The sequence below is a fragment of the Euprymna scolopes genome, chromosome 44 (assembly GCF_053919585.1).
Source record: "Euprymna scolopes isolate OS-2025 chromosome 44, ASM5391958v1, whole genome shotgun sequence".
NCBI classification, from domain to species: Eukaryota; Metazoa; Mollusca; class Cephalopoda; order Sepiida; family Sepiolidae; genus Euprymna; species Euprymna scolopes.
In genome coordinates this window covers 25,298,132-25,313,067 of record NC_136525.1, presented here as the reverse complement: position 1 = coordinate 25,313,067, position 14,936 = coordinate 25,298,132, and the positions used below count along the sequence as shown (strand labels likewise).

The following is a 14,936-nucleotide window of genomic DNA, read 5'->3' as shown; positions in this document are numbered from 1 at the left end:
GTGGTGTCGTCCTGGGTGTTTGTTTGGCTTTTTTGTATAAAGCAAAACTTTTTAAAGAAAAGTGACAAAGCATTTTTTAGCCTTCAGGGATTGATGCTTCACTTGAGTTAATTGGTCTTTGGTTAATGTAGGAGAAACCCTTCATATTGAGACAATTACTATTTTTGGATACTGCCAGAGTGCCCCCTTTTGGGGGAGCTGGTTTTCTCCCACATTAAAAACGAGCTTGTGTCTAATTTGCTTTCGTGGGGAAGCAAATAAATACCAAGCATTTAAATCGTACGTTCGATTGACGATGCTTAAATTTGACGCACGCAACTTCTGCTTGCATGATGGCGACATCGGCTAACACATTACGTTTTTTCACCTTCTTTCCCTCCTTTGCATTACAGGTTCGAACCTACTTGCCTACTACCACTTTTTTTAACACCTCTCTTCACCCTATTGTTTCTCCCCTCCCCCACCAAGCTGCTTTTTACTCCCCTCCTTACTACATCACCACAACACACCCGAGCAACGCCGGGTACTCCCGCTAATGTAACATAAAATAAAGAAACACATCAAGATGCAAGGAGCAATACTTCGATAAGCAGAGAACAATTGCTGTTAATTTCAAAGCTTTCTTTCTTGACTAATTGATCTACCAAATCAGCATAGTCTACCCTACTATTCAATTTATAACTAAGACTAAGAGAATCTGAGTAATATCTTTCTAAAGGCTGGTGTTGTCCTACTGAAGAGTACAAAGGAGTGTGAAACTTGAGTTTAGGATTTCTCGTCTTTAATGTAAAGCCATTCTTGTAATAAAAGGAAATTATCCAATTACAAAAGTTGGTCGTATGTCAAGAACATCAACATTAAAGCCAGCCTGATCGCCACCATCCACGAAGTATTTGCTGAGCTCCCGTCGGTGCTTGTGGAAAAGGCCAGACCCGTATCGAGATGGTGATTGTAGCGTTGTTTTCTTTAGGGCGACAACTTTATCACTTCACCCTGTTGTCTCAAGCAAAAATTGGCAACATCAATCCAGTTAGAGAAATTTTGAATTGTAAAAAATTTCAAGTAAAAAAATGTTAGTATTAATCCAGTCAGGATCAGCAGAATGTATTTTCTTCTCGTATCAAGATAAAGTTATCACAGAAAAAATTCAGATTCAGTATATTTTATACAGCAATTCTGGTATCTGATTAGTTCATTCTTATCACCTCTGGCTATAAATATAATCGTCCAAATCTTTGATTATACTCAGTATATTATGCTAAAAATATTGCAACTGGGGCTTTCATGAGATGTGTGGACTGTGGTGTTATGTCTGAAAAATGAATTGTATGATATAACAATTGTTTCAATATTCAGTTTTTTCGATAGGTTCTCTCGCTGGAGATTTTGCATGGTGACCAGCTTCAAACAAGCAGCGTCCACAAAGTTTTAGTAGTATATAGATATAAGCGAGTCTTACAGCTAAGTAATAGGACACTTTAGATGTCTGCCCATTTCGATAACTGCCGCTGTTTATTTACAACACCGTAGCACTCTGGTAGGTGTTCTGCATGTCCATGTCTAGCTTGTCTTTGTCTTACGTGCTCTTTTTGGTTCTTGTCGTCTTCAAAGCCATTATGAGAGGAAGTCTGGCAGGAAAAAGCTTCCACTTGTGAGCATCACGAGTAAGTGTTGTGGCTCACCACATCAGCCATTGATTGTTATCGATCAAGTCCGACGCCAAGACAGTCAAGCATCACAGTCTAAAGTTTTCCTGAATAGATCATCTATATGGCCAGTGATGCCATGTGCACACACACACACACACACGCACACACGCACACACACACACACACACACACACACGCACACACACACACACACACACACACACACACACACACACACACACACAGATTAGTGTTGAAACGATTAATCGAAATTAGAAAAATTAAAATTTTAAGAGTATCGGGATCGGTATATGGATTGGAAATATTTCGGCCTGATTTTCAATTCTAAAAGGATTAAATTTTTTCTTGATAATAAAAAAAAAAAAAAATGAAACAAACACAAATTTATTTATTTACTTGACTACCCGTGACCCGTTGGGTCAGTATGTTATATTAGATATGGTATTCATATATGAGCATGACACTTGTGGCGTAAAGAAAATAGTGTATAAAACACTATTTTCTTTACGTCACAAGTGTCACGCTCATACATCAATACCATAACTAATATGACATAAACATTTCTATGAAAAAGAATATAGATTTCTATGAGTTGTTCTGTATATAATTTATTTTTGAAAAAAAAATTTACAGCCATTGAATTATAAGTGATTTGCCATAGTTGTAGGTAAATGTGCACTGAACAGATAAATGTTTTTAAGAAAGGTGTATTAGAAATGGAGAATAAAATTAAAAAAAAAAAAAGGAAGGCTGGGGGCAAATCGCTGTTGTAAAATGCTCTTATGGTTGTCAACGGGTTAAAATAGATTTATTTGTAAGAAAATTGCATTAAAATAACTTAAACGTATTACAGAAATGAACGATGTAAAAAAAAATGCAGAAAGTATTAACAATTGTTTATTTGGATAATTTAAACGCGAAAAAAAAACAAACAATTGGGACGCTGAAAACGTACAGTCAAACAATACGTTTTATTGTCCCGTTGATTGTTTATGTACGCATGCGCAACCGGAAGTTGGGTTACAACACCTGTTAGGTCATTTGAGTTTTATAATTATATAGATCAGAAGTTGTTCATTTACAACCTCAGACTAAAGGTCACCAAATGGATTATAAATCCCATTTCCAGATTTATCATTGATTCTGGAAGTCTAATTTGTTTACAGTAATTGACCAATAAAAGAAACAAAGTAAACATTCAGAGTTTACTTTCCTATTCCATTCGAACCCCTTTTCGCACCTATTCACTAAACATCTATTTGCCTCATCTCAAGGAGTTCACACTTTATTATTAAAATATTTAAAATGCTTTGAACAAGGTTTTTCAATTTCGTTGGCAGCTGACTGGATACTGTAGTTTTCTGTCATCAGCTTCTTCTGAAATAATTCTCTTGTTTTTTTCGCTTTGGACACAAGGGAAAAGTATAGATGAAAATCTTACAATGAGTTTATCAAAATCTTGGATAAAATGCATACTAGGAAACATTTAAAAGGTTTGGGAATTCAAAAAGAAAATTATATCTACATTTAAACGTATACTCACCCCCACACCCAAAAAAGAATTAAAGTCGGCCATTTGTTACTGGAATTTACGGAATACAAAAGAGATAAACAAAACAAATATGGAACAAATAAATGTTACCAAAGGCAAGACTTCATAAGTTTGTGTCCAAACTTATTTTAAAACGCGTTTTTGTTAAAAAAAAACAAAAACAATTAAACTTAGTGTCCAAGTTAAAATGAAAAAAAAAACAATGGCTGCCCCATAAGCCCTACGCAAGAACCCTTGATAACTGCTCAAAATCTAAAATTAAGCAAAGACGGGTAGAAACACATCAAATGTACGTCAACAATTGAGTGAAAATGTTATGTTCTATATTTTGTTTGATTTTGGGGCGATTAGACAAGAGTAAAAAGTTAAAATGGTCTGCAAATTATTCTCATTTTATGTAAAATTTATGTGTGACACTACTTTTTTACTCAAAATTCTAAAATAGTTTTATTTTTTCCCTGCCATGTAATCATCGAATAAACAATTACAATGTTGTTTTGTGGCAGTAATTTAACTAACGGTTTTAATCTATTTGCCATTATTATTATTAATAATATTATTATTAATAATATTATTATTGATAATATTACTATTAATTTTATCAATATTTTGTTTTTCTTTTAATAGTAATGCAAATCAGTCTAATAACCGACCAAATTTTTATAATTACAAAAAAAAAAAAAAAAAAAAAAAAAATGAACATTTTTTTTCATAAAGAGAAAGTAAAGAATGTCTTATTTTTTATACCAATCATCGATTCTTTTTAATCGTTTATGGAAATTTCAAATGGTATTAACGACGACCAAATGCAAATAAGATTTGTTCTAAAAGAAAAACAAATATTGCCTCACAATTTTCAATCAATTACAAGTAAAACATTAGAGAAAAATATTTAAGAAGCTCTAATATTGTAATATACCCCTCTTTTCTAAGTGTATTTTGTATATTTTGCAAAATATATGCAGATATTAAACAGGGAGGAGGTTTACAGCCATTTGAAATTATAATAAATAATTAAATATTTAGAAATTTTTAAAGAATTGGAATTAGTAATTGTATTGGAATCGGAAATTTGGAACCAAATAATCGTATCAGTCAGGGAAAATGTTGGAATCGTCCCATCACTAATGTATGTATGTATGTAGGTGTATATGTACGTATAGGCAGCATTCCTGTTAGACGTGTTTTATTAAATACTATAGACACTTCCTATCTACATATTTTGGTTTTGATCCTTTCTAATTTTCTTATTAGTTTTCTTGCTTCTGGTAAAAACTGGCTGATGTAGATGCCATAGTCACCTTTGACTCAAGTACTTTCAGATTCATCTGGATAATTAACAGAACAGATTTTAAGATATTTATAGAAGTCATTTTTTTTTTTTTTTTTTTTTTTTTTTTCAGTAAATCAAATTTGATTAGATATATTATTCATGACATTTTTAAAACCATTGTTATCGTTGTTATTGAAATTTATTTTTTTAAATATTTTTCATTTAGTTAATGCTTTTAGTATATAAAGTTTATGCTTGTTTAAGAATGAATGTGTTGTTCGCTAAAAGTTTTCAAAATCGGAAGCGAGGACAAGAATGTTGGTTAGTATGTTTAGCAATGGCACTGTTATCAGAAAAACGCATGGTTAACCTTTTTGATAAAAAATATTTGTTTATAGTGGTGAAGGCTTTGTATAGAACCAACCACTCTTTTTGTTTGGTACAATTGCTAATCTCAATCAGTGCACTTGCTGCCACAAAACAGAGCAGACAATAGACTCCAGGTATTACATAAAATTTTTCCTTCTCAACATGTCTTATCAAAGACTGAGGGTGCACCGCTTCCAGTAAATTAAACACGCTCTTAGATACCAACCTAGAAATTTCTACATTCTAGTGCAGTGCATACAGCATCTAGCCTTCTCAAATAATCACCCATCTGTTATTGGCCAGACTCATTGTTGCTTAACTTTGGTGATCTGGTGAACTGCCCAGTTGAGGGTGAAGGAATTAATGTTTTGGGCCAATTTTTCGATATTTGTCGTCCGAAGGGTCGAGCTTTAAAATGATACAGATATTGTGAAAATCCGTTGCCTGTGTAATTACTAAAAAATGGGTTAGAATACATAAATTGAAAGGAAAAATTTAATTTTTTTATTAAGAAAACGAAATATTGACTCTTCTATAAATCGGACACTGGATACGTGTGATATATTTTAGACATCAAAATGTGATATACATTCAAATAAAATTTGCACATTATGGTAAAGAGCAAAACAGTTTACACAAAGAGTTATATTTTGCACTTTTGAGCAATAAGTTCGTGGCTTATTATACCTATTTACTATGCCTCTCCACAGGACAGTTAGACACCAGGGTCGTTTTTTAACGTGAAGAAAAGGTACAAAAATAAAAATTGTCTCAGTCGTGAAGGATTTCTCCTCCACCGAAAGAGAACAAGAAATGGAAGTGCAGCATCTGATGAACAGATACTACACTTTGATCTTGACCAAAAGGCCAAGAAATTATTGTAAGACTCATTAAGTTCATACATCATTAAAGAAATAAAATTTTAACAGATTTCACAAAAATTTTTAAAAGGGTTCTAACAACTCTCGGAGATAAGTTGATGAATAAAGATGAATTTTATCCTTCCTTCAGAGTAATTGTGCAGGAAGTAATACTATTATATATTATAGTTTTTTAAAAGAAATTATTTGGTGTCCTGTATATAGGGCCATGGGACCTAATGGATTAATTAATTATACCTCTTTCTTTGGCAGGAATTGTCATTCTACACTCATGATGTCATAAGCATGAAAGTCCATCTTCATCACTTTTTCCAATGTTTTCCTTGGTTTTTCCTTGCGAACTGACCCTGCTATCGCCACTGTTTTACATCTACTAACCCAAGAGTTCTTATTCATGCTTTTCAAAATATTAGAAAACTAGCCTGGGTGCCCAGCGTTGCCCGGTTGTTTAGAGGTGTGTTGAGCAAAAAAAAAAAAGGGGGGGTAGTAGGCAGGCAGGCAGGTTCAAACCCATAGTGAAGGAGGAAAAGAATGTGAAGAAAAAAACACGACATCTTTGTCGTTGCGTCCATCGCCAAACCGGAAGTGGCGAAGGTTTAAATTAAGGCTAGTCAATCAAAAAGAGGTGATGACTTTAGAAAATATGGGCGAAAAAAGCACCCAGTTGAGGGTGAAGGAATTAATGTTTTTAGCAAATTTTTCGATATTTGTTGTCCGAAGGGTCGAGTTTCAAAAGATACCGATTTTATGAAAATTTGTCGCCTCTGTTGAAAGCTTTAGGCAGAGATACATACATGCATGCGTGCATACATTTAAACAGACAGGTGAGATTTATATTATAGATGATACGATAGAGTTGTAATGTGAGTCTTGAAGACAGTTCTGGTGACAGAGGAAAATTAAAATACGAGATATCTTAAAAAAGACTTTTCTAATATGGCCATGTTTAAAGAGTGGATACCTTTTCTAATATGGCCATGTTTAAAGAATGGAAGTCCTTGAGCCAACAGATGTAGAACAGTTAAGGAAAACAAAGGAAAACATGATAGGAAATAATAAAAATAAGTTGAGATAAAGACGATTAAGCAATACTATATTATATAAATTTTAAAAAGAAATTATTTTGTGTTCTATTTATAGGACAGTGGGATCGAACACGTTAAACAATAACTGTTCTTGCATGAAGCACTCAATAGTTTTTTTTTTAAGTTTGACATCCGGACTTTTCTGTCTCTGTGAAAAATGGTAACCTTTGGATACTACGAACAAAGAAAATGCTCAGTTTCGAAAGTAAGCAGAAAATATCTTAAAAGGAATCGATTACAGAATCTTTGTTTACCGACCGGAAGAATCCCAAGTACTTTTTAAAGTGTCCTTCAGCATCACGAATTGATGAAATATAGTCAATTCAGATTCTTTCATCAGACGTTCCTCTGTAAGTGTCCATTAAGACATGTGCACTAGGCCTCAAGAACTCCTCCTGCATGCGCAGCTATGTGTGTTAGTATATGTGTAATTTTGCCATTGTTATGAAAGACTTTCACACACGAACACACACACACACACACACATAAGGAACCTTATATATCTGAGTTTATTCCTTATGAACTCTAAAACGGCCAGGTCGATTTTTCATGCGAAGGTACTTTATGTGCTTGGTAGTGTTCTTAGATAGGTTTTGTATTGGAATGTCTTCGATAAGTATTGATAATCGAAATAATCTGATGAAAGAAGGAATAGGCGATTTTGACCAAAATAACACCTTGATCTAACATCACAAATGGATTGGAAAAGTTTTATTACCACACAAACTGAAAGGTTTGACACATAAAAATCAACAGTAGGTTCTTTAATATGAAAGAGGCGTATTCGAAATGAATGTTTGTTTACAGCACAATTGCACCATGATACTTGATTTTTTTTTCATTTCAAATTTTAATTCAAGCCATTATATATAAAAATAATTTTATGAAAAAAACAGTTCTTATCGGTGAAATGTAAACGATGTATTCTGAAATAAATCACTGTAGGCATGTGAAGCTTTCTCCCGGCGCACTGCGATGGGTCCCCAACTAGAGTAGGCAATCAATCGATTTGATTGAAAAATGGGTGATTAAACTGATTTTAATGACAATAAAAAAACATTGGAGTTTGGTCCTCATTCAATCTTGGGCAACATCAGGTCTCCCTGCTAGTGTGTATGTGCATTAGGCAGATTTTTTTCTTTTAAGCATGTTTCATTAAATAACAATTTTGTCTACATATTTTGGTTTGGATTCTTTCTAATTTTATTAATTTCTTGCTTCAGCCAAGAATTGGCTGATGTAGCTGCCATAGTCAGTGTTGCCCTGAGTACTTTCAGATCCATTTGGATTCATCGTCAGGGATAATTAACAGAACAGATTTTTAGTATATTTAAAAAGTGTGCAGGTATTTTACCAGTAAATCACACGTTATTGATTCTAGTAATTATTTATGACACTTTTAAATGTTTATTTATTTATTGTAGACTATTATCCTCATCTTTCTTAGTTATTGCTTCACAACGTTTCCGCCAACTATTCCTCTGGCCTTCGGCAAATGGTTACCGCGATGGGATAGGAACTCTGAATCTCCAAACTGCATTATCAACAATTACTGCCATCCTTGGCGCAGTGGATAGAGACGTTGAATCTCACAGTTCCAGATGAGAATTGTCTGAAGATAGCGGTTTCAATCCTACCCAAAGTCGGCCAGAGGCTTAATTGACCAAAACAGGAGACAACAACTATGGATGGCAGTAATTGTTGAGAATGCAGTTAGGAGATTCGGAGTTCCTATTCCGTCGTGGTTACCACCTGACGAAGGAATAGTTGGCCGAAACGTCGTGAAACAACAATTAAGAAAGATGAGGATAATAGTCCGCAATAAATAAATTAATAAATAATACTCATCTCAATAATGAATTCCAATTAAATAATAATTTTTAATGTATTTGAATGTTATTGTTAGTGAAATTTATTTTAATGTATTTTTTAGTTTTAATCAGTAATGTTTTTAGTATATTGAAGTTCATGCTTGTTAGTGGTATTTTCAAATGTAGAACTAAACTGCTAAAAGTTTTCTTAATTGGAGATGAGGACAAGAATGTTGGTTAGTAATGTTTTGCAATGGCGCTGTTTTAAGAAAGGCGCATGGTTGACCTCTTCAACAAGTCGTAGTAGTCAAGCCTATTTGCTTTTATTTTCTTTCACTATCAGAGACAGTTTCCCAGTGAGTATTTAAACTCATTTTATTCCAAAGAACTTTATGCACTATACTTATCGTCCATCGATAATTTCATGAAAGCACTTATGACTCCATACACGCTAAACTAAAGATAATGAATGTAACTGTTCTTGAATCAATGCTTTATATATATCATGTGTAACTGACTGAAAGAATAGTTACACGATATCTTTATAATTACAATTTTGTAAAACAAAAAATGAAAAACAAATAATAAAATTAAAATAAATGTAATGTTAATAATATATTATTAACCAACCTCTATCCTATCGCTGCAATGTTGCATCACTGTGCCTGTTTGACATTTTCATAGAATGTACTCTGATTAACTCATAACACTTGTGCCCCATAGACGTGCATACTCCTGACTCTACAAACGGCAAAAATCCCACCCCTTCATTATTGATGTCCCTAAATGCTGGAAAGCTTTATACTCTAATAGTTTCTTCCCTCAAACTGTTAAACTTTGTGATGTAGACTGCGTACAACATGGGGGTCTCGTATGTAAACGTTATACACATACATGCAGGCAATTCTACATATATGTATATATAAAATAAATGCCCTCATACATACATACATATATATATATATATATATATATATATATATATATATATATATATATATATATAGGGAGAGAGAGAGTCTATATGTCCAAGTAATAATACACTGTCTCGTCTTTTAATGCACACACAAACCGATAGCATTGCAAGAATTTCCCAAACCGATAATACTAAATGGAATTTCTCCAAACTTTTTCTTTTTATAATTCTACTTAGTCTGCAAGAATCAAAGATGGTAATTTTTTTTTATTTTGATGTGTTTGAGGGGGTTGTTGCATCAATATTTTAGATCTAAAGTTGGAAATAACACTGACCATAATCTCTGCATTGTTCAAAATTGATATTTTACTGAGATCAAATGGAAGAATATATAAAAAAAAAAAAAAAAAACTGGAGTGACTCAGTGCAAAACAAGCCGAAATCACCAAGTTTTTCAACCTTTCTGCTATACTGGATATTGCATCAACCAAGATAAGTTCTATTAAACTAACTGAAGAGAATTTTTCTGAAACTTTTGATATAAAAGTTATCAGGTGTAAACATGTGTTATTTTGCTTGGGGTGCAAATTTCTTTACATCATTATGGTTATATTATGGATAACTTCATGTCAAACTTTGGTTTGACACATGTACATTGATATTACGTTTTTGAACTTTTGAGATGAGGATTGGTTATTTGTATTTCATTCGTTGGACTATTGTTCTCATCTTGAGTGTAATTTTTTTCACAACGTTTTGGTCGATGTAACCTCCATGGCACAGTGGTTAAAGTACTTGGAAAAATCAATTGTAAAAGTGATAGTCTCCTGAAGGTTGAAGGTTCAATTCTCAATGTGGATGACCGAAAAAATACAGTTGCATATTACTTAGTATCTCTACCCAATCATGGCTGATGAAACAAGAACATGCTACTCCCATGAAGTAAATAAAGGGTTCCATTCGAAATTCCATTCAGATTCTAGAGTTTGACAGAAACATCGAAAATAGTTCGAGTGTTAGAAATAACTAAATAGAAAGAAAAGTTCCATTTTTAATTTAAAAAAAGAATCTCAAATATGTGATTAAAAACAAAACAATGTTATTTTTATATAAAATCTGTAGTTTTAGAAAACGAGTAAAACGTAGGATTTATAATCAAATTTTCGGTGATATAACATCTTCAGGAATAGAATTCGCTTGTGTTTTTCTTTTTTTTTTTTATCATTCCTTGTGGCATGTAGTCACTAAAAATGTAAAGTCCGTATATTGTTTTAACGGTGAGATTTTCAAACATTCAATTAGGAGTTGACGTGATCGCACGAAGTGAATCAATGACTACATGATATAAGAAATGATGAAGAAAAAGAAAAAATACAAACGAATTCTATTCCTGAAGGTGTCATATCAGCGAAAATTTGATTATAAACAAATGTTTATTTTTTTTTATTTAAATCCTACCTTGTTCTGGCTTTCTAAAATGACAGATTTTCTTCAAATTAAAAAAAAAAAACACTTACATAGATCAAAAACAATATACTTATTTTTATGTTTATTTTTCTTTCTGGTGTGAGTGAAAAAGTTCAGTAAATTGACCAACTTATTTCAGACTTGTCGAAATACGTCCTCGGCAATCAGTCCAACAGTGACTTTGTTGCTGTTCGACTTAGATATAGTTCTGTTCAGTTTCAGGTCTACCCTCCCAGGCCTTATGTTCTTCTTGAGAAAAGATTAGTTTATTGTTAATAACCTGAGGTGTCCATACCAGGAAATGATAACAGGGCTTCTTAGACATATTTTGTAGGCCAGAGTTTGCTGGCCCAGTGTAGTGGTTTTTAAACCTAATGCTTGGCCTCTAGATCAGTTAACAATATAAATATTAAACTGTAAACAGAACGCTAAAAATGGCAGAACCTTTGTTTCTAATCATTTTACATACTTTTGATTTTTAATAATTAAAAAAAAATCATTAAGGACATGATCGAAGGTACTGATTCCAAATCTGTAGGTAGTTTGGCTTTTTGATCAACCGTTTAACTGATGTCATGACACAGCTTTGCTTTATATATATATATATATATATATATATATATATATATATATATGTGTGTGTGTGATGTGTGTGTGTGCTATATCCATAAAGGATAGAGCAATTTCTGTAGAAAATCTTAAGTGGGGAAAGCTCAATGCATTGCAGAGTAAAATTTTTTTTTTTTTTTTCAGACGATAAACCTTGACTAGCCTTCTCATTTGACAAGCCCCTTTTGGGTTAAAATAAATTAATAATGAAAATCCAGGGGTAATTGCGCCAACTAAAAAAGTGCTCTTTATATGCGTGATTGCCAAAGGAGCACATTTAGCTAGTTGGTGCAATTACCCCAAAGTACGGCACTGAAAGAATACTCATCTGATAGTGAGGAAAATTGAATGGTAGACAATAGTTTTGCATCACTTGTGTCCTCTCACAAAGATACAAAATCAAAATATGATATAAACTTTGTCGATAATCCTTATTCCAGTTTTGATCAAAACTTTTTCATCTTAAAAATGGGTAAAACTTAAGGAATCTTAAAAATAAATTAAAATCTTGATCAATAAGTGTCTAATGACTCTGTGCACACCTGATAAATTTGATTTTCAAGTGACAGGTTGGATCCATATTATGCTCTTTAAAAACCCTTTAAGATAGTCAAAGAAAAAAACTGAAATTCTTGGAATATTTAATAGATGTCTAAAATAAAAAATCGGAGTTATTTGAATTTTTACGAAGGAATTTATTTTGCATAAAACTAAATTAAACTAAATATAGCTCGTATTACCCACCCTTACGCCTAGCAGCTGTGTCTGAAGATTCATAATGATGGGTTAGTTAGTTTTAAAATATATCCTCTCTCTCTCTCTCTCTCTCTCTCTCTATATATATATATATATATATATATATATATATATATATATATATATAGGCACACATTTAACTCTCGCTCTAACTATAGTATTTTTAAATTAAATATTAACAATTTTTATACCTGCAAACAAATGTTTCATGCTTACGCAATCATCAGTGTAGGAAGTGATAATTACTGTTGATCAGGAGATTCAAAACCAGTCACAAAGTCACTCTTGGTTTTGTAGGCTACCATCTTTTCTTCAGGCCACCGGCGATTAACACAAGAATTGAAAAGAATTAATTACATATATATGCCAGGTCAACAGGCATTCACAGTAAACAGTCAGAGGTAGTATTCAATGTTAGAAAATCCAAATATCAGATTTGCACTAAAGTTAACTGGGTTTTTTTTCTCAATTACCCAAAGAGGGTTCAGTTTTAAATTCTTAAGGGGGTTTTATGACTATAATATTTTTAAAAATAAATATTAACAAGTATCTTTATAGCTACAGACACTATTGTCATGCTTACGCAATCATCAGTGTAGGAAGTGATAATTACTGCTGGCCGGGAAATTTGAATTCTGTCACAAAGCCACCCTTGGTGTTTTGATTAGTATCTTTCCTCCAGGTCACTGGCAATTAATACAAGATTTGAAAGGAATTAATATCTATAGCTGCCATGTTAGTAGGCATTAGCAGTAAACAGTCAGAAAGAGTATTCAATGACGGAAAGTCCAAACATCGCATATTGGAGAGATATATATATTAAATGAAAGATGAGAAATAAGTTAAATATAACTTTATTTTATCATCAGAGCAATAAGGAAAAGTTAAAGGGAAATTTCAAGGTAAAACCTTTAGGCCACGGCATTTCGAAGCTAAATGCTTCTCATAAGAGAAGAGCCAGAATTATACAAAATGCAAATATAGAAAAGAAAACTGGCTTAATGACATTTAGAAATGAAATGAGAATGAAGGAATAGGATATTTATCCTATTCCTTCATTCTCAAGCTTCGAAATACCATGGACTAAAGTTTGTTTTTCTTAAATTTCCCTTTAGCTTTTCCTTATTGTTCAGATGATATAATAGTCATAACTTTTATTCCTCATCTTTCACTTAATATTGTTTTCTGCTCCCCTTGATAGTTTTGATCTGTTATCTTGATCAGTTTTGTTAAAGATTTACTCTTTGATAACATCATTATTTATATATATGAGTTTACAAAGTATTTTTCACATGTTCAGACAATAATACACTGTCTCATCTTTTAATGCACACACAAACCGATGGTATTGCAAGAATTTCCCAAACCGATAATACTAAATGGAATTCCTCCAGAACATTTTTCTTTTTATAATTCTACTTAGTCTGCAAGAACCAAAGATGGTGAATTATTTTATTTTATTGAGAGGTAGGTAGGGTTGTTGCATCAATATTTTAGATATAAAGTTGGAAATAAAACTGGCCATAATCTCTACATTGTTCAAGATTAATATTTTACGGAGATTAAATTCGAGAATACATATGTGATTGGCTCAGTGCAAAACAAACCAAAATCACTGAGGTTCTCAACTAGGAGGCCACTGGGCCACTCATATGATGAGCAATTGCTTACAAATAACATATCCCCAAAGAGTTGAACAGATGATTTATATAGATAAGTTGACTCCCTCCTATTTCCTGTTCTAATTTCCTTCTTTCCCTATTTAATGTCCCCTCTTTCTCGTTTTATATCCCCTCTTTCCTTTTTCTCTCTCTATTCTCTTTCCCCTTTTCTTCTCCTTCCTCTCCTCCCTCTCTTTTCTCTTTCCCCCTCTCTCTTTTGCTTTCCTCTCTCTCCGTTTTTTCTTCCCTTCTTCACTTTCCCCTTCCTGCCTTCATTGTTTCCTTTTCTCCTTCATTGTCCTCTTTCCATCTTCTCCATCCCCTTTCTTCCTCCACTTTCCCCTTTTCTTTCCCCTTCCTCTCCTCTTTCTATCCTACCCACTCCTCAACTTCTCCCTACTCTCTCCACCTGTTCCCCTACCCTTTCCTCTCCTTTTTCTCTTTCCCCATCTCCTATTCCCCTCTCTACCACTTCTTTCCCATCTCTCTCCCGTGTTTCTTCTTTCCCTCTCTTCTCCATCTCCTTTTTCCCTATCTCTCCCATCTCTTTCCCTCTCTCCCATCTCCTCTTTCCCTTTCCCATTCTTTCTTTCCTTCTTCACCTTCTGTCTTCCATCACCTCTTTTCTTCTCTCCTCCATTCCCTCTTTCCCTCTCTCCTTTGTTCCCTTTCTCTCTTCCCTCTGTTACCAATTTTCCTCTCTCCTTCGTCAACTATTTCTCTTTCTCCTTCATCTCCTTATTAGTTATTACTAAAATTGTGGATATTCTTTTCTGGTTTTCTTCACTGTAATATGTCACAAAACTAATTGCAATCACCGCTGGTGATTCATTTTTCTGTATGCTTCTGTTATGATCCTTAAGGACTTAGGGAATTCTTTTTCTGT

At 33.1% G+C, this 14,936-nt stretch overlaps 1 protein-coding gene and 1 pseudogene across 2 annotated transcripts in view; one reads left to right on the top strand and one right to left on the bottom strand.

The window, feature by feature from the left end:
- Nucleotides 1–14,936, top strand: part of LOC145268743 (calcium uniporter protein, mitochondrial-like) — a 481,469-nt gene that overhangs the window by 404,848 nt on the left and 61,685 nt on the right. The gene's annotated exons all lie outside the window — the stretch shown is intronic.
- On the bottom strand, nt 5,611–5,743 carry LOC145268942 (U2 spliceosomal RNA; annotated as a pseudogene).